Genomic DNA, 19,691 nt, shown 5'->3' on the forward strand with positions numbered 1-19,691 from the left:
TAAACGAAAGTGAATATACTTTTACTGTAAGAGGGTACAAAAAAATTAGTGACATTTTTCCAAAGCAAGATACAGAAAGCAGAACTGGGCCAAAACCGAAGGAATTATTCAGTAATGTAACACAGGGGCATAATTTGCAGGAACCTCCAGATGATATTATACTGGGGCAAACCTTAATAAATGTTTTAACTGAGTGTGGATTACAGGAACAAAAAGAACCACCTGATAAAATAATAGGACAGGAGATGTTGTATCTTGCTAAAGACTTTGAAACTTCAAAACCTAAAAAGCCACCTGATGAAACAAAACGTTGGCAAGATCTGAATAGGTTAGTGAAAGATGTAGAAAATACGAGGCCTACAAAAGCCACCAGACTTAAGTGACTGTTTTATGAACCCTAAAAGACTGCCATGTTAATAAAGGGGCTGGGGGCAGAATGCTGTATTTGTATATATTATTAATATTATGCATGACTTTATTATTACTGTATCTCAGTGTTACCTGAAAGTGAATTACTGTTTTGATGATCCTGAGACCCTGGGAGAGGTTGTTTATTTATTGTAGTGTACTGTATTTACTTTGCTTAGGGAACTGTTCATTTTCAATTGGATACTTATTGTTGCCATTCTAATTATGAAGAGAGGGCCTTGTAGTGCGAGAAACCTGAAAACTTTATAAATTATTATGCTTATGGTAACTTTATAAAAGTGCAAAGAACTCCACAAGATTATAATTTCTAATATTCTTAAAAACCAGAAAAGGCTTATGTTTGCAACATGTTGTGTATTTAAAGGTACATGTCCTCAGAGGAGGGTTGTTCACCCTCAGGGGACAATGCACTCTTTGCATTGTCAGGTGCCTGAGGAGCACCAGGGACCCGAGTCGTTGCCAGCACTACTTCTGTTTCTTTTCGTGCTGCCAACCTTCCTCTTCATCATTCAGAACTTTTATTATCTTCTTTCCTTCTTCTCTATCAGAATAAACTGAAAAGTGTAGAAATAATGTAAGATACTGTGTATTGTTTGTGGATAAGTAAATGATTAATTAAATTGGGCACACTAGAAAATGACCAAGAATAATGAAAGTGTAGTGGGTATTGTAAAGGAAAAATGTATTGGAAAAGTAATTGGAAAGAGAAATATGGGTGAGAAAAGGTAAGAATACTGAAAACAAGGTAAATGAATACTATAATATGACTGAATGTAAATGTTTTTTTGAAAATAGGGGCAAATATGGTGTTGAAAAACTGTATGTGTGTCAAAAACTGAGGAGATGAACCCGACTAATGTATGTGAAATAGATGTGAGAGGGATGTGTGTGTGTCTAGTGCCACAATAGGTTGACAGAAATAATTTTCAATAAGATATAAAATTATTGTCTGATCTTGACATATGTAATGACCTAAAAGTGTGTGAAAAAGCAATGGTAAAGGAGTAGTAAGAAATTCTGAATCCTGATTTGATCCCAAGTATGACATTTAATTTTTTCTTGATTAATATATATGTTACCTGATGTTGTTATGGTGTAAAGAAAAATTTAATATTACCAGTGTCAAATTGCTGTTTCAAAGTTGCAAGTTTTATGTTTTATACCATTCATGCAAATGTTATCAAAGATGTGACATAAGGATGAAAAAAGCTTAAAGATGATGACAATAAACTGCTCAACAATATGTTGTTGGGCAGCAAAACAAGACAAAAGAATAAAAATGCAGTGGTCCTAAAGCTGAGGGCTACCCAAATATGCTGTGTGAGCAGTAGCCAAAGGACTTGCCATTGTGGGACAAAAAGTTAATAAGTGGTCACGAACTGCCAAACCTAGAGGATGGGGCAGTGTACTAATTTAAAAATGTGTCTTTTAGTGTTCTTTATCTAAATTGCGTTTTTTGTGTCTAAATATTTACATACAAAGACTGCCAAACCAATAATAGGCAGAATGAGTAACATGGACTGCTTATGCTGAGGCAAGCAGTGAAGTAAGTTAGGTTTATTGGTCAATGTGTTATAGACTGTTCTTACCGAAGGCAGTGAAAAAGTTATTGTAAAATATACATGCATTCATATTCAAATGGATGTAGATGTTTTCATACTAGGCTTTTTGGAATAAGTTAAAGTTTTGGACTGCCCTGTTTTAAAACACAGCAGTGATGATTAATGATAGGTTCTGAATATGTTAGTGTGTTTATGTGCAACAATCATTTTGGACTGCTAATAATGAAGAGCAGCCTTAAAGTTAATTATTTGGAAAAAACTTGCAAAGTTACTTTGGTATTTAGAGAGTCAGTTGTAAAAGGTCCTCATAACTGTTTGTGTAAATATTTTTGCATATATGGATGCAGACTGAAATTTTCAATATTTCATGAATTGCTGAATCTTGTAAAATGCACTGTGATCATGAGTATGTTTGGGTGTACGTGAATATTTACTTTCTTTGTAAATATTGAAAGACAAATTTCTGTTTTTGTTAAGTTAAAATGTTCTGTGCTATTGTATGTGTGTTTATTTTCATTTGTTTTATCCGAAGGCTATACCTATTCTGCTAATGTGCCGATTATTTTGTGTACTGTTTGTGTATTATTTGAACTGGGTGTGTATGAAAAGAACATGCTTAAAGAGATCTTGAGTAATAATGAAAATTAGTTTCCTTAAACTAGTGTGAATATGAAAATTACTGTAAATGTCTTACTTTGAAAATGTTTTGGAAAAAAAATGTAGGAAATTTCTTAGTATATACTGTATGTCTGTAATATGTGTATTTTTTTGTCCCAACTGAAGTTGGATGGTACAATTTTTTTTTGTAGCCAACACCACTTAGGTGTTATAGATGTTTCCTTGAAGTATCCCTTTACAGAAAACTTCAACGAAACATGGGGCATGTGTAACACCATAGCTCTAATGTTGTACTGATTTATTTCGCCTTTGTTTCATTTAATGTTACATCGCTGAACTTCTGTAACTGTGTGTGATTGAATCGATAACATAACTGTATATTTCTTTCTTTGCACAAACTTTGATGTCATGGTTTGGTTCTATGCAGTCGTTTAAATGCTTTGTCCCATTTGGAGGGAACAAAACTTACTGTATATAATTGTAATTTTGTGTGAATAATTTTTGTAGAAATGTCTATATGTGCAAATGTTCTGTTTTGTTTAAAATGATTGTTTACTGTTTTGTAAACTGCTGATCCTCACTTAGGGTTCTTAGTTTGTATGTAAAAGGTGTAGTGGTTCCCCTCGGGAACGGAACTGTGTAGCGCGCGCAAATTGTAGTTGGCCTAGGTGGAAAATGTGGAACTGATAGTCAGTCTCGGACAAGCTATGAGTCGGGGACGAGCTACCAGTCGGGGACGAGCTACGAGTCGGGGACTAACTACCAAACTGTGAACTGCCACGCAAAAGTTGCATAGTGCTGGTTCCGAGAGAGGCTTTTTCTGCTACTTTCCAATGCCTTGGATGGATGGATAAATAGCGGGAACTATTCTGGAATTTGTATCTATCATCGCCACCAAGAAATGATTGAGTCCAGCTATTCTACCCGCAATTCCACCTACCAACATGCAGTTGCCACCACATTGCGCAATCATTGCATCGGAATGCTATAATGATGTACAGTGAAGGATCAGCTTAATGGATGTGTTATTGTGCTCAAATATAAGGTAATTTATATCTCAATTTATGTACCTACCTTGATTTTTCTCCTTATCATAACACCTCTCAGGTTCCTCTCCGTGATTACCTAGTGTCCCTACTGAAATAACAATAAATCCCAGCGTTTTGCTAATTGATTCCTCTTGAACATAGTAAAAAGAAAGTTAAAGTTAATGTGGCTTGCTGAAAATAATTTTCCAAGTAAAATTGCTAATTAAAGTGTTGTTGCCAACTTCAAATTAAAATTTCTCAAGACTGAGGCTTATAAAGTTTTGCTTAGTAAATGACCACATTGCTGTCTGTAGTAAATTCTAAAAGGTGATTTAGTTTCTTGCAATTTTGCCAACATTGTGTTTCGCTGTAGTAAAAGTGGAAAACTGCAGTTGTGAAACGTTATATGTTCATGTTTGTTAAGTGTATGTCTCTCTTGTGTATACGAAGTGCATATTAATAATATAACAGGATCCATAGTTTGTCTATTGTATTAATGCTGGGTAACAAGTAATGGGAAGACCACTAATTATAAAAACCATAATTTCTTTAAAGCCTGAAAGTAATAGGGTGTTTCGGTATCTCTTATAATTTTGCAAATAGTTTGTGCTGCTCCAGTTGTTAGCTTCAATCTTAAAACATATGTATGTGTCAGAGTTCATTGCACTCGCGTGTGACAAAGTATAGGGTGTGTTTATCCATTAAAGTTACTAATAACTATTTTCTTGAACGAGAATGTTAATCATTCTCTTGCCTAGTTAGGCTGGCGACCGTTTTCGCAAAATTTTGTTTGTTACTGATTAAATATTTACGTAATTCTGACTTTCATTTCCGATAAGCCACCTCCGTTATGTACAACATGGTCAACATAATAAAATTCCTGTCAGAGGGTAACACTGCTCTGTTGCTTTATACCATAATTGCTTTAACAAGATAGTTTTATTTCATGACCTGCTTCTAACTTTAAGGTTATGGTATAGTAGTAGCGGACAGGAGTGTTATAACCTCTACCCGGCCCACCAATGAGCTCTCGCTTCATACTACTGAAGTCGAAAATGGCGGTGTCTTGTGGTCAGTGGAAATGGACGGTACAGGGTGTCTGGCTCGGTCCTGCCGTTGAAGTAACAGTTCGTTGTGATACTGTGGCGCCAACTGCTGCTCATATTGCTGCTGCAGATGCAGTACGATGTGTCAGAGCTATAGGCTGAACACGACGTTTCCCCTCTTGGTAATGCCACGTGGCCGTCCTGAACCCAGTCACCTTTCGACCGTATGTTCTCGTGATCACTGCTGCGAGCAGTCATGTATATTAGCTATATTCCTAGCAGGTTTTTCTGCAGTACTGCGAAGGGACCAAGCAACTTTCTGTAGCCCCCTTACACGGCCTCGTTCAATCTCTGCGGGGTGTTCATAACGGCATCTTTGTCACCTTAAAGGCATTCTTGAGTAACATCGCAAAGATAACTAACGATCACGGCAGTTATAGCGTGTATTTGAAGCAATCCTGGTCTACATCGTCAAAGCAGCCTTACTAGTGTCATTCTTAAGCGACTGGTGCGAAATCTGAATAGACATTATCTTTCAGGTGTGGAAGCACGTCTACCAAATGTCGTCTGTGTCGCACGACTCCTTGGTGTCGCGATTCTTTTTTTCCATTAGTGTATATTTCTACATCTACATCTACATTTATACTCCGCAAGCCACCCAACGGTGTGTGGCGGAGGGCACTTTACGTGCCACTGTCATTACCTTCCTTTCCGGTTCCAGTCGCGTATGGTTCGAGGGAAGAACGACTGCCGGAAAGCTTCCGTGAGCGCTCGAATCTCTCTAATTTTCCATTCGTGATCTCCTCGGGAGGTATAAGAAACGCACCCTCTCGAAACCTGCTCAGCAACCTACACCGCGATACAGAGCGCATTTCTTGCAGAGTCTGCCACTTGAGTTTGCTAAACATCTCCGTGACGCTATCACGCTTACCAAATAACCCTGTGACGAAACGCGACGCTCTTCTTTGGATCTTCTCTATCTCCTCCGTCAACCCGACCTGGTACGGATCCCACACTGATGAGCAATACTCAAGTATAGGTCGAACGAGTGTTTTGTAAGCTACCTTCTTTGTTGATGGACTACATTTTCTATGGACTCTCCCAGTGAATCTCAACCTGGTACCCACCTTACCTACAATTAATTTTATATGATCATTCCACTTCAAATCGTTCCGCACGCATACTCCCAGATATTTTACAGAAGTAACTGCTACCAGTGTTTGTTCCGCTATCATATAATCATACAATAAAGGATCCTTCTTTCTATGTATTTGCAATACATTACATTTGTCTATGTTAAGGGTCAGTTGCCACTCCCTGCACCGAGTGCCTATCCGCTGCAGATCCTCCTGAATTTCGCTGCAATTTTCTAATGCTGCAACTTCTCTGTATACTGCAGCATCATCCGCGAAAAGCCGCATGGAACTTTCGACGCTATCTACTAGGTCATTTTTATATATTGTGGAAAGCAATGGTCCCATAACACTCCCCTGTGGCACGCCAGAGGTTACTTTAACGTCTGTAGACGTCTCTCCATTGAGAACAACATGCTGTGTTCTGTTTTCTAAAAACTCTTCAATCCAGCCACACAGCTGGTCTGATATTCTGTAGGCTCTTATTTTGTTTCTCAGCCGACAGTTTGGAACTGTATCGAACGCCATCTGGAAGTCAAGGAAAATGGCATCTACCTTGGAGCCTGTATCTAATATTTTCTGGGTCTCATGAACAAATAAAGCGAGTTGGGTCTCACACGATCGCTGTTTCCGGAATCCATGTTGATTCCTACAGAGTAGTTTCTGGGTTTCCAGAAACTACATGATACGCGAGCAAAAACCGTGTTCTAAAATTCTACAACAGATCGACGTCAGAGATATAGATCTATAGTTTTGCGCATCTGCTCGGCGACCCTTCTTGAAGACTGGGACTACCTGTGCTCTTTTCCAATCATTTGGAACCTTCGCGCAAACATCATCAGAATAATCGAAATGAGAGAACGTACAAAGTTGTACAGCCAATTTTCTCTCAACCAATACTCGAATACAATAGAAAAGAAAATCGATAACATTGGTACGATTGACCTATCGAAATGCACTGTAGGACTGCCTGAGGATCGTATGTGTAAATGTAATTACTCTTAGTTTTGCTTAGCTGTAATGGAGAGGTTCAGGACAAGGCGGAAAATATAATTTCGATGCCAATGAAAATGAAGTGCGAAGTGGCTGGGACTTGTAAATGGAACGAGAACGTTCTTTTCTAGAGCGCAAAATGTAAGAGGTGATCGAGACGAAGACTTGCTGCAAGGTGGACTGATGTCACTAGGAAATGTGCACAATCAGCATGGATTAGGACAACTGAAGAGGCTAGAGCATGGAAGAGTCTGGAGGTGACGTTCAGCTGGCGATGCAAATCATGTATATGTGTATCATGATGATGATGAACTGTCATCTAAATAAAATAATACCGTTTTACTTTTCATTCAAGATTGGGATGAACTTCTGTAGTAACCACAACCAATAGCGAGAACGCCTTGGGCCGCGGATCGGAGCCACCAGGCGGGGAAGCCGCCGGTGGTGGAGCACGCACCACCGGGTAAACACAGGACGAGTCGGACGACAGAGCAATGACAACTGACAACAACTGACCACGACCGACTATGAGCGACACAACAAGGAAGAGATAAACGATGGAGGCTTGTGGAAACAAGAACCCCAAACACCAAACGTAAATCCTCTTGGAACCAGAGCCAGGCAAATGTCAACAACGAGCAACGACCAGAAGGCAGTACCGCCGAGATAGAAACGAAATCCAGAGAGAGTACCAGACTGGTTGGACTAGTTTTTTTTTTCTTTATTGTGATCCCCTGCCCATATGGGCAGGGGAGGGCTGTCAGCGGCACAATCCGCCGCTCTTCAGCCGAGAGACACGACAACTAAAACAAGAATAAAATGATACATACATAAGGAGATAAAAAAGGGGAACATAAAACAGAGTAAGGGGAGAAAATGGAGGTAAAAAGGCATGGACATGTAGACGTTCATGGGGGACAGTTAAAAAAAGTCACCAGAAAGTTAAAAAACACAGTTGGCGATTCTTGAAACACAGAGAAGACACTGAATGCGAATGCACAGGTTAAAAGTTGGCCACTGTATTAAAAACACTCCGAAACAACACACTTAAAACCCACTTGGAGCACACACAACGAAGAGTAAAACTACCAGGTGGGAGCTGCCGAGGGAAAGGTCAGAAAGGATGGAAAAGGAGGGGAGAGAATGGGGCAGCTGAGGAAGCGGCAGGATGAAGAGAGGAGGGGCAACCGTGGGTTCACGATCTGGACTAGGGCAGAGCGGGTCCCTATATACGAAACCGGAGGGAGCGGCTATTGGCCGCTGTCTGCACGTGGCGTAGCGGTGGCGCCCTCGCTGCGCCAGAGCCGCTGCGTGGACTAGCCGCCGCGGAGGCGGAGCCTTCTATGGGCTGACCACGTCCGTTTGTTCTGCCGCGTGTTCGACTTCCGCGGCGGAAGGTACTAGAACTTCATCATAGAATTTTGGCAGATTCAGTAAGGACAAAGGTAACGGATTCATGATAGATGGCGCGCAGCTGATAGGTTAGTACAGAGACTGCCAGACGGCTGTGGAGAACTTCCACCCAAGTCGGGATCGGAGTGCGTCACTGAGATCATTGAGTCTCTTCTTCGGTTGTAGGACACGAGGTGCATAAAGTGACATTGACGAAAGTTGGCATGCCACTAAAAGAATTCAAAGAGAAACAATGAAATTGAAAAATTCGTTATTCCAGACATGGAATTTTAGTTTAATCTGACAGCTAAAATCACTCAAAATAACCGGTTTTTCAAATAACTGATTTTAAGTTTTTCCATTGCTCTTATTTTCAGTGGTAAATGTAGACTTAGAACAAAGATTTAAAACTTCTAGTGAAGGTGTAGAAGCAGGGGATGTCCATCGACATGAGGTTGAGGATGTGGCAGAAATCAGTTTCATTGTCTCCAGTAAAGACGGCGAAGACGGTGGAGATGGGCGTGTGGCGATGGTGACAGCGAAAGGTCGCAAGTTAATGACGTTCGTGCATCGTCACTTTCGGATGGTATCAATTTTTCACTCTGAATCAAACTCAAAATTAAGGGTTCAGTTATTATCCTAAGTTTATTGCATGTTAATATAATTATAGGTGTATCAAATTTACCTTCTTTTCCGATGTGTATTGTGGCTGTTTCCTCGTTTTATGACACATGGCACACCGTGAGGAACTGACAGCTGTTAACAGCTTGTTAAGTAGAGTAAGGAGACACTTGGTGATTACAAACTGAGCCTAGCATCATAGCCTCATGGGGGTCTCCCTTTAAATGCCCCACCTGCCCGTCTCTTGTCACGAGATGACCATTGAGATCGAGGGCATTCACAGTAGTAGCACTCAAATCCATGGTTACGATACTGTAATGAATCTGTGCCCTAGATGCTCTAGCACAGTCTATGAACTGGCCGAAGACGCACTCGAAATGAGGGTCTTCACGTGGTGAACTTCAAGGTACTTGCCGCTAACCATCTACTGATGGAGGAACTAACTGTCTTTGGACAAAACTACATCTCATGGTGCTGCCAGCACAGAACCTCAACGCAGAAGCCAGCAACAGGGTGTCACTGGATCCAAGTCCCTGTTTAACATCCAGGTGCCTCAGGGTTCTGAAACCTGCCAGAGGTAGAGAGGAGATCATCCGAGCACACGAGTATCGACACCAGGTGCATCGCAAATGGGTCATCAAGGTTCATCGTAGGACACTCCAGCAAACAACTCGTGAACAGTCCGCACTAGGCAAAGGCCCCGCCTGCTAGCCGACAAACCGCCGTGGCCCAGGTGTCGCTAAACCTCCCCTGGGCGTGCACCGTGGAGCCGACTGGACAGACATCAGCTAGAATCCAACACACCGGTGAATCAGTGACTGCCGAGACTGGTGCGGAAGAACGACGACTTGTAAACATTGAGAATAAAGGAGTGAACGCTAATAATGTGTTACTAGCGTCGTTGACGCTTCACAGGTTCCCACAGTTATACAGACTCCATACACTTCGCCCTCTGTAGTATTATTAAAACAGCATTGAACACGTTTGCCATTTTCTGTATTAACCCAATATTTCAAAGCTTAGGAAAAAAAATTTTTCACACTTCTGCTATAGCTAGCGAATAGGCCTTTTTTTTACCTGGTAGTTAGTAAAATATGGAAAGATACCTATTGTAACCGAGACCAAAGAAATACCGAAAAATAGCAAATAGTCAGAACTAAAATACCGGTATCAGCTTTAACCAATTGATTTTCCCCAGCCCTAGATTCCACTAGACGCCTTTGTTTACTCTTACGGAAGAAGGTTTTTGGGTATAAACAGAAGCTGAGTCCGTGTTACTATTCATTGCCCTGATGCCACGTGAAACACGATATTCACTAAGGGCTACATGAGCCTAATGCTTCAAAATGACTGCATTACTTACATATATACTGATGATTGCCGATGATAAATAATAACACTGCTAACTACCTTTGTGATGGGTATCCCTAGGTACCTTCCACACTGGAAACACATCCGTCTGCTTTAACATTTCCCCTCTAAGTCAGTTTCGAAAGATGGAGAGTCTGAGAGAGTGGAACACGCACTGGGCAGCCAGCCAAGGCACGTCACGCGGCCTGCCGGCGAGTAGCTTAGCGCCAGGGGAATCCCCACGTCTCGAGACAGCCGGCCGATACGAGTCGCGGCAGCTGTCAGCAGCGCTGCCAACTGCTCCGCTGTCGGCTTGACTCTGGCTGGACTTTTGGAACTCCTGTCGCCTGTGCGCTTCCTCTACACAGGACGTGGAGCCCGGGTAGCCATCGAGATAACGAATCGTGTCCGCTTAACCCTTAGGTTTCCTGGTCATTCTTTTGTCGTACACTTGTCTCAAGCGCCGTCTGAGACGCTGTGTTTATATTGCCATACTAACTGCATTCAGCAATGGCAGTGAGATGATTCAGCTTTTTCTTTAAAATATTACATTAATACTATTCAAAGAATACACTCAAATAAATTTTAAAGTTTATTTTTACGAAAAAAAACACATTTAAGTAGAAAACTACACAAAATTAACGTAATATTACACAATATTGTTAAAGGTATAAAAACTAAAATACCATGTACTGCAAATGTTACTTTTGACTATACTCTTATTGTTTATTATATATGCAATAGCAAAAACTTAAGAAACTCCCATACAACAACAGGAAATAAAAACTCCACTACAACATTTCCTGCTTTTTTTTTTTCCTTCTCAGTAGTTTTCTTTGCACGCTCTCCAAATTTTTGTAGAGCATTCCAGGAAAATAGGCTTCTTGCAGCGATGGCAAATATAAGAAGTTTTCCTCTTCTTTATTGGGTCACAGCTGATTATGTTTAGCATTTTTCCAGTCTTTCTCTAATGACTTCTGTTCTAGGTTCTGCTACACCCAAAGCATGGCGAATGGATGCGCGAAGTACACGGGGTATGTGAGAGTTGCTGACTCGCTTTTCCATTTGTGGTGCCACCAATGTGTATGCAGGCAAGCTTCTTCAAAAAACTGAAGCGGCTGATCTGAGTTGTGTCTTTGTAGGAGCTGTGAAGGACAAAGGCATTCACTCCACTTATGCCCAACATGAGGAAAGCCATCGCTGGGTACGTCGTGCAGTTGAATACTTTGGCACACTTCTCATACGGGGCATCAACACTACCTTTAGTGCGATTATAGTATGAAATTATTCCTGGTTTACCTGTATCAAATAGTTCAAATGCTCTAAGCACTATGGAACTTAACATCTGAGGTCATCAGTCCAATAGACTTAGAACTACTTAAACCTAACTAACCTAAGGACATCACACACATCCATGCGCGACGCAGGATTCGGACCTGCGACCGTAGCAGCAGCGCGGTTCCGGACTGAAGCGCCTACAACCGCTCTGTCACAGCGACCGGCTTACCTGCATCACCATCTTTACATTTATCATGGTGCAAAGACGATATTAGAATCGCTACCCTACCATTTTTCGGCCAAAAATGAAAATGAAAGTAGGGTTAGATCATGCGTAAATGCATATATTGCAGAACCGACTTACTTGCTTCAGTGCGAACATCAGTAAGGCACATGACTGTCAAGCCACACTTGCATGGTTTGTTTGGAATGTATATTCTGAATCTAGGTTTACCACGAAGTAATACTAGTATTTTATCGATAAATGTGCATTCTCCAGTATTTTACAAGATTTGACCGTTGTCAATCATTTTTTTTAAATTTTATGGCACTGGAGTTAAAGGATCGTTTTGCTTTCGTTGAAAACGGGTCATCGAATCTCAAGTAAGTTAGGTGTAACCAAACCACTTTTTGGATACAGCGTGTCTAAATATATCTCGTCCAGTACCATCTGTGGCAAAAATGATTTGTAATCTTCTCTGCTGGATTTGAAAACAGCTGAATACAACAGTAACCGAAAAATGCTTTTGATTCACATAAATCAGCTTCGTACTTAACATTTCGATCATTTTCAGGCTCTTATTTATTTATTTTTACATTAGTTCAGTTCAACATGATAAAATATCTTTAGTCATAAACAAATTCCTTATAGTACTACTTGAGTAAGTGGTCGAACTGTCGGCTAACGAATAATTTTGCGCTGCCGAACATGAGATAGCTCGAAAAGAGGCATGACGAGCAGCGATACTTGTTTAGACCAAACATATTTCTAGCAGAATGATCCGCTAAAAATTCAGTTTTTTTTTCCTCGTCACTCTGATCAGTTGTTTCATTCAAGCAATTCGCAGGTGCTAAAAGAAATTCGTCTTCGCTTTCACACTGCTTCGATTCTGAATTATGTTCACTTCCAATTTCGTTCACACTATCTCATCCAACGCCACTTCCTAAACTCTCCTCCAACAATTTCAAAACTGTATCCTCGAAGACAGAGTCTGTAACACGAACAGTAGACAAAGACCTGGCTACTGAATCCATAACGCAAGGTCCAAGGTGCGCCCTCAGAGACCGCTAGCACGAAAGAAGCAGTGATAGTATCGATCCACGTCACGTTCAAGTGGCTGCTGACAAAGGAAACTACGGCAGCTTCTGGAAAGAACAATTAGACAACGCTGTAATCACCAACCCAATCCCTATCCATTAGCGGCAGAGTCTCAATAAACGCTAACGGTCTATGAGACCACACCTGGGAAGTAAAGATGAAATAATAATTAAGACCATAAGCTGTCGACAGGCGTTGATATACATCAACGGGGACAGCTGAAAATGTGTGCCCCGACTGGAACTCGAACCAGGGATCTCCTGCTTAGATGGCAGACGCTCTATCCATCTCAGCCACCGAGGGCACAGAGGATAGCGCGACTGCAGCGATTTATCCCTTGCACGCTCCCCGTGAGAATCAAATTCCCAATTTAATGTCCACACTCTACATTCGTAGTGCCCCTGCCCATTACACTCATTACTCGCAGCAGAGAATCTTACCGAGTCCCGTGAGAGTTCGGGCAATGCGTGTGCATCCAGCACAGAAGAAGAAGGTCAATGGCCGGTGAGCCTTCACTATATGAAGATGGTATCTGTTCTTTCGGACATGTCAGAAAGAACAGATACGATTTAATTATAATTTCATTCTAAGAGAGCTGCATGGTCACCGATGGTACCTGTTCTTTCGGACATGGCACATCAGTATCTGTATTATGTACCTAAACCATACACTACTGTATTACATAAATATTATTAATTACATATTGATGTAGTTTTACTACTTGTAGCATGTGAAGATCTGAACCAAACATATACATTTTAAAGGTAACTTACCTATACCTTCTTTTATGAGGTGCAACAAAGATTATTAGAAGTTATTACAATCCCCAGATTTCCATCTAGTGTTGAAAGGTCATATAAGAAGTATGTGGTGGAGGTAGAACAGACATATGAAGTATTTAGGTAAATAAATGTCCACCTTCCTGGTAACACCTTTCGTGGTAACATCTATGGCCATGTAAAGATATGTGGCTCACAAAGTGGTAACACTCTCTCATGATATCTGCCACTGTTTTCAAAAATGTTTACGTCAGTTGATAAACAGAAGTGACGAATGCATGTTACAGAAATATATTGATTGTTATATACGTCGTACTGGGTGTTAATGGTTTTTCACTGTGAGTAATGTCAGCCATATCCTTGATATGTATTCATATCCTGCAATACAGCTGGTCTATAAGATCAGAAATATGTTTTTTCAACGATGACGCATCACAGACAGATCAGACGTATTTTAACAACTAATTAATGTTTTCAGATACGTAATAATTTCATGTTCCTATGTCCTGTACAGTATGATATGTATGCCTAATTTATTTTCAGTTCAACATGCACTTGAGAATGTCTACAAAGCCGAAATCATGACTGTGTAAAGTAAATGAACAGCTAACAGCCAAATGTCAAGCAATCGCCTAAAAATACATAGATAATTCGATAAATAATGTAAAAAGACGATTTCCTTTAAAACTGATAAGTCTGTGTAGACATTCTACTATAATATTTATTTAATGACTGCAAAACAACGTGGTTTAGATTTTATACTTCACTGTACATACATCCTCTGTCAGTTCTTTGATATAGCAGGCAGAATCTGTTGTTTTCCTGCCCTTAATTGTTTTCATGCATCCAAGTCTCGCATGCGCTTGACGGTGAGCAGCTGTACGTGGTCGAACTCTGGCTGCCGTTCTATCCATGTTAGTGCAATATTCAACACCTCACGAGCTGACGGTTCTGCATCTGATTCAATGACAATGTTGTCTACTTCTCTCAGGCTTTGAATGATTTCATCGTCACTTAGAGCTCTGAATCCAGGGTCCCAAGAATTACAGGTAAGCAACTCGCCTGTATCCTCTGCATTGCAAAGGAAACGTAAAGGAATTTTTGAGGATCTTTCTTGTGTCCTCAAGTGACATTTCGTCCTGTACCTCCTCTCTTAGGTCTTTCCACGCTTCTTCTTTTCATCTCCATCTTTCTGTACCTCATGTTTGGTTGAAATGTCTTTCGGTTTGTACCGAGCTCGTTTCAATGTGGTTGTCTTCAACAAATTTCGTGCTTCCGCCATCATGTAAGAGGAGTCTTTTAAATTCAGTTTCTAGTGATCAGCCACAATGCTTTCCTCTTCTCAAAAGCTCCCTCAACAGTTGTCTTCTGTTACGTCGTTTCATAGTTTCGATAACCGACTGGTCCATTGGCTGCACCAACTCGTTACGTTTGGCGGCAGGAAGACTGTTATGAAACGTCATTTTTCTCCATCAAGAAAACTTTCTGTGGAATGGGTGCACTGTCCAGAATTAACATCACTTTACAGCCTTCTTTTCCTATGGCCTCTTGGTATTTTTTACATCAGGCATCAAAGCTGAATCGTACCATCCGCAAAATAAAGTTAACAGTCATCCAGACTTTTGGTTGATTCTTGTAATAAGGTGGGAAGTTTTTTCACATTTCTGAAAGGCCGGGCTTTTTTCGAATTTTCTATCAACAGGAGGGGTATTTTGAGGTTTCCCGGACACTTAACACAGTTCACACGGTAACACGACCTTTACTAACCTGATGGCCAGGGGCACTATTTTCCCTTTTAGACGCTAAAGCTGTTTCAGGCAAGGCCTTCCAAACATGGCCTGTCCCGTCTGCGTTGTATAGAAGTTCAAAGTCGTAAGATTCTGCTTCAATTTTGAATTTTACAATAAAATTTTCTTTTGTTTTTGGACACAACGCGGTTCCTTTTAGAAAACATAAGTCGCACAATAAATAAAATCACACGCACAAAACAAAACAAAAGACAAAGCAGACGAGGCGTATAGCGACAAACCAGAGCATATGTTAGGGCCACACATCCAGTAGCGGGCATCACGAACAGAACTACGCGCGTGTTGCACTTAGGACACTGCAATACTGTATTCGTTGTTCACTAGGAGATTTAGTCTTTTAACGCTTTTGCTGTGGATTGATTTTAGAACGATAAAGAAAAACACAGTGTAATAACTATCGTACAAAACCAACAGTTTTACTCATATAGTGCAAATTCCTTTTTCCTCAAAGAGATCATGATAATTGGTGATCCTGATAGTTGAACTTCGGATAATTGGAGTTCTGCTATATTTATATGTGAGAGCAGCAGGCGTCTGTACACAGATCAGCCAGAACATTATGACCACCAACCCAACGTCGATACAAACCAGTCCAGACAATAGCAGCGACATCTGGTGAGGAATGACTGCTAGTCAAATACATGCACGGTGCTTGTGGCACAAGTGAGCGTGCTGTCCCCGTGTAGAATGAGGAAAGTGGGCAATGTCAGTTTGATCGAGAGCAGATCGTGATGGCCCGGAGGCTCGACACGAGCATTTCGGAAACTGCACGAGTTCTCGGATGTTCGAGGAGTGATATGGTGAGTGTCTTCAAAACGAGGCGAAATCACGTCCAGACGCCGTAGTGTTGGGATACCACCACGTATTGCAGATGTCGGACGCCGTAGACTGGACAGACTGACAAAACCGGACAGACGGCGACCCGTGGCGGAACTAACATCAGATTTTAATTCCGGGCAGAGTCATGTGTCTGAACAAACAGTTCACTGAGCACTCCAAACGATAGGCTCCGCAGCTGACAACCCGTGGATCTGCCAACGTTAACACGACGACATCGGTAACTAAGACTGAAATGGGCATGTGATCATCAGCACTGGAAGTTGGGGCTGTGCCAGAGCTTTGCATAGTCTGATGACTACCGATATCTTCTTCACCATGCCGATGGGAGGTCGCGAATCATTGTCTTCAGGTTCAAAAATGGTTCTGAACACTATGGACTTAACATCTGAGGTCATCAGTTCCCTAGAACTTAGAACTACTTAAACCTAACTAACCTAAGGACATCACACACATCCATGCCCGAGGCAGGATTCGAACCTGCGACCGTAGCCGTCTCGCGGTTCCAGACTGAAGGGCCAAGAACTGCTCGAACACACCGGCCGGCTGCCTTCAGGGAACCAGCTCCTTGACACAGATTAATTGCAATAAACCTTCGTAAAAGTTTAGAGGCAAATACAAAAGGAACTTAAGGATGACAGAACACAACTTGAAACGATGAAGACAAGTCACAGGAGGCAACTGAAAATGATAGACGCTATGCGAAATCTGGAACAGATAAAGATGTGGCACGAAGAACTGAATTCTGCGTCGAACAATAAGGGAGAATCGTAGAGCCATCAGAGCAAATGAAAGAAGAGGAAATAATTTAATCTAAGTGCTGCACAATGCTTTATCGCTCTCCCAAAACTTTTGGCTTGCGATATGGTTTACCATTATGTCGATTTGGTGAATTCTCTAAAATTCAAACATCGGATGTTGGACACAGGTCTTATTTCAAATTCACTTAGCTATGATCGCCCAGCTAAGCGTATCACTATCCCATGACTTGCGTGATCTCAATTTATCGTATAATTTTAGGAGTCATGACCAGAAGTGGCGTGATGATCACATGACCAGCTTTTAATCTCATATTTCTTCCTACCAGACAAATTACGAAACTACATATGTATGATTCAACAGAAAATGGCTTAAGGTTGCTCGACAGAGTGGTTTCTTCAGATAACAGGAAGACTAACATTGTTTTGTTCCTTGCCAGGAACGACGTCAGGAATCTTATTTATTAGATATAGCTGTTCTTCGCATTCACAGATGTACTATCATGGAGACAATGTCTATCACTAGATTTGTCAATATTCTCAAAACTAACAAGAACCTCTGGGAAAGTGGACCTTCTACCATCCTCTTTCCCTTATGATCTCGATGCTGACGGAGTGTTAAACCCAATCTTCATTCCTTTCCTCCTTTCTGCCACCCATAGTTGCGATGCATAATAAACATGTTTCCCACATCATCATCTTATATAATCTTAGTTCTACACCAAGTATCTGACGCCAGTAACTTGTATCACGAATCGGTTTCCATGTAGATGAATAGTCAGTGATCACAACCTCCTGCCATTAACAAATGTTCTGCCAAAATTACATTATTTTAATTTATATGCATCCCATACTGATTCTGAAATGTACTTTCCTTATGATGAGTAGACACTCAAGACGCGCAACAATTAATTTTATCAAGATATAATCTACAACATGCCAAGATCTCTCTTTAATTTCTTGTGTAGCCGATTTCCACGTTAAATAATCAATACTATAGGCATATAGGGCATAGCTTAATAACCAGTTATCGATCTTGATGGATGGAATGTGTAATTTTCTTGCACATGTCCACCGTCAACCCTTATATATGTACTGCTATTCTCCAGAATATGTCTTAGTATTTGTACATTGCCTCTCACTGGAATGCGTTTTAGGACTGCAGTATGATTAGAATGTCTACCAGCAACATAAACTTTTTGTTGTTCGTGATTATTCGTACCACTAGGAAAAGCCGCTTCGTTGTTTCCAAGATAGCATCACTTCTGGTCGCGTGATCTTCCGGTCGTATCTACTAAACTTGGTTGTACTTGCACTTGTTTTTCTGCTCTTCAGTCCACAGACTAGTCTGATGGGCTTTCCATACCACTCTATCTTCTGCAAGCCTCTTCATCTCTGAGTAGCTACTGCAACCTACATCCTTCTCAATCTGCTCAGTGTGTTCACCTCTTACTCTCCATCTACGATTTTGATCCTCCATGCTTCCCTCCAATACTAAATTCGTGGTCCCTTGATGCCTCAGAACGTGTCCTACCAACCGATTCCTTCTTGTAGTAAAGATGTGCCACAAATTCCTCTTCTTCCTAATTCTCCTCATTATTTACATAATCTACCCATCTAATCTTCAGCATTCTTCTGTAGCACCACATTTCAAATGTTTCTTATCTCTTGTTGTCTAAGCTGTTTATCGTCCATGTTTGGCTCTCATAAACGGCTACACTCCATACAAATACTTTCAGAAAAGGTCTCCTGACCCTCAAATTTATACTCGATATTAACAAATTTATCTTCTTCAGAAACGCTTTCCTTGCCGGTGCCAGTCTACTTCGACCTCATCAGTTATTTTTCTGCCCAAAGAACAAAACTCATTTACTACTATAAGTGTCACATTTCCTAATCTAATTCCCTCAACATCACCGGCTTTAATTCGACTAATTCTATTATCCTCATTTTGCTTTTGTTGATGCTCATCTTGTATTTTCCGTTCAAGACACTGTCCATTCCATTCAACGGTTCTTCCAAGTCCTTTGCTGTCTCTGACAGAATTACAGTGTCATCAGCAAACCTGAAGGTTTTTATTTCTTCTCCCTTGATTTTAATTCCTGCTCCAAATTTTTCTTTGGTTTCCTTTACTGCTTCCTCAACATACAGATAGAATAACATCGGGGATAGGCTACAACGCTGTCTCACTCCCTTCTCAACCACTGCTTCCCTTTCGTGCCCCCCGACTCTGGTTTTTGTGCAGATTGTAAATAGCCTTTCGCTCCATGTATTTTATTCCTGCCACCTTCAGAATTTGAATTAGAATATTCCAGTCAACATTGTCAAAAGCTCAAACGTAGGTTTGCCTTTCCTTAACCTATTTTCTAATGTGAGTCGTAGGGGCAGTATTGCCTCACGTGTTCCTACATTTCTACGAAATCCAAACTGATCTTCCACGAAGTCGGCTTCTGCCACTTTTTCCATTCGTCTGTAAAGAATGCCAGTTAGTATTTTGCAACTGTGATTAATTAAATTGACATTTCGGGAATTTTCGCATCTGACAGCACCTGCTTTCTTTGGAATTCAAATTATTATATTCCTCTTGAAATATGAGGGCACTTCGCCTGTGTCACACATCTTGCTCACCAGATGGTAGAGTTTTATCATGGCTGGCTCTCCAGGCTGTCAGTAGTTCTAATGTAATGTTGTCTACTCCTGGGGCCTTGTTTCGACTAATGTCTTTCAGTGCTCTGTCAAAT

Source organism: Schistocerca nitens, chromosome 1, assembly GCF_023898315.1.
Source record: "Schistocerca nitens isolate TAMUIC-IGC-003100 chromosome 1, iqSchNite1.1, whole genome shotgun sequence".
Classification (NCBI taxonomy): Eukaryota; Metazoa; Arthropoda; class Insecta; order Orthoptera; family Acrididae; genus Schistocerca; species Schistocerca nitens.